The 1,278-nt window shown below is 40.1% G+C and overlaps 1 long non-coding RNA gene across 2 annotated transcripts in view; it reads left to right on the top strand.

Moving 5' to 3' along the window:
• The window catches only part of LOC106520883 (uncharacterized), a 10,994-nt gene extending 10,050 nt beyond the window's left edge, over positions 1–944 (top strand). For both annotated transcript variants that reach the window (XR_001310599.1, XR_001310598.1), the window contains one exon: positions 470–944. This is a non-coding gene — a long non-coding RNA (uncharacterized LOC106520883). The remainder of the gene's footprint in view (positions 1–469) is intronic.
• The last annotated feature ends 334 nt before the right edge of the window (positions 945–1,278 follow it).

Below are 1,278 nucleotides of genomic sequence, written 5' to 3'. Positions count from 1 at the left end.
TTTATACTCATTGTTTATTTTTGATTTTTTAAAATATTTTGTATGATTTCGTTCTTGGTGATACAAGATAATCACAACATTTTATATTTTATTTCGTCTACCATGTTAAAGATATGTTTTTTTTCTTCTTATGCTTAGCAGTTATTCCAAAGGAGTTAAACCTTTGTGTAACAAAGCTGACCCCAGAGGTCATCAGAAAAAATCCAGTTCCCTCCCTAAAGATTAATGAAAGTGGGGGAAAAAACTAACAAAAAAAAAACTTCAGTTTGTTCGGGGACAGTCTTCATTTAATTTAACTTCCAAGTTTCAGGTTATGCCTCTAATGCAGCTGATATTGAATTAATTCTGAATTAATTCTGAAAAGCAGCCCTGGTTGAGTGAATTAATGTGTGTTTACCAAGCTTGTTCTTTCTGTTAACACGACTCGCCTTTTTTAATTAGTGCCATAATTGTTTGTGTTTTTATGCAGGAGTTTGCCAACAAACAGGTGGATGCAATTAAACGCACTCGCCTTCAGACCGTCTGCAAGGAGTCAAGGTCAAGATGTGCTGAGAGCCGATGGGGAYGAAGCAGGCGAGGAAGGCTCTCCTCTTCTCACAGTCAAACATCTGCCCGTTGTCACATTCCTGCACAGTCTAATTCTGCAAATTAAACCTCCTTCGTTCTCATTGTTGTCAGATCATTACTTCCCTTTCCCTTCACCACAAGTAGTCCTTCTCCTGAGCGCCGAGGTGTCTGCACGGTTTGGTAAAACCTGCCCTGCAGACCGGACCTCTCCAGTCTTCAAAGGAGGCAGAACTCAATGTGGGGGGATTTGTTCAGGCTTATTTGGTAACCTGGGATTTGAATTGGATTCTTGGAGGCATTCATAACACATTTGAAAATGTTGCATTGTGTGATTTTGTGTGTAATCCCCATAATAAATTTTAGAAGTGGTCACAGCACTTGCACATATAACTGCAGCATTCACTATTTATCAAATGGTTTTCTTGTCTTGCCTCTCGGGAGTGAGGTGTGTGTTGCCTGGGGTGGGGGGACTGTGAGGGGTTAAACACAGCTGAAGGTTTGAGTCTGGATCGGTTTAATCTCGCTTTCTGAACCGTTTTGTTTATTTGACCTGAATATCATGGAGCCAGTCACAGACCCCTCAGCTGGACTGGAGCCTTCCTGTGTTTAACACTGTGTTTTATACCAACTTAGAGATATAAAACAATGACTCTTATAGAAATTATGAGCACTGCCTCAACTTCCTCCACCTAAATGTATCAATTAATCAAA

This window comes from Austrofundulus limnaeus, unplaced genomic scaffold (assembly GCF_001266775.1).
Source record: "Austrofundulus limnaeus strain Quisiro unplaced genomic scaffold, Austrofundulus_limnaeus-1.0 Scaffold2, whole genome shotgun sequence".
NCBI lineage: Eukaryota > Metazoa > Chordata > Actinopteri > Cyprinodontiformes > Rivulidae > Austrofundulus > Austrofundulus limnaeus.
This window is presented reverse-complemented; position numbering and strand designations above follow the sequence as displayed.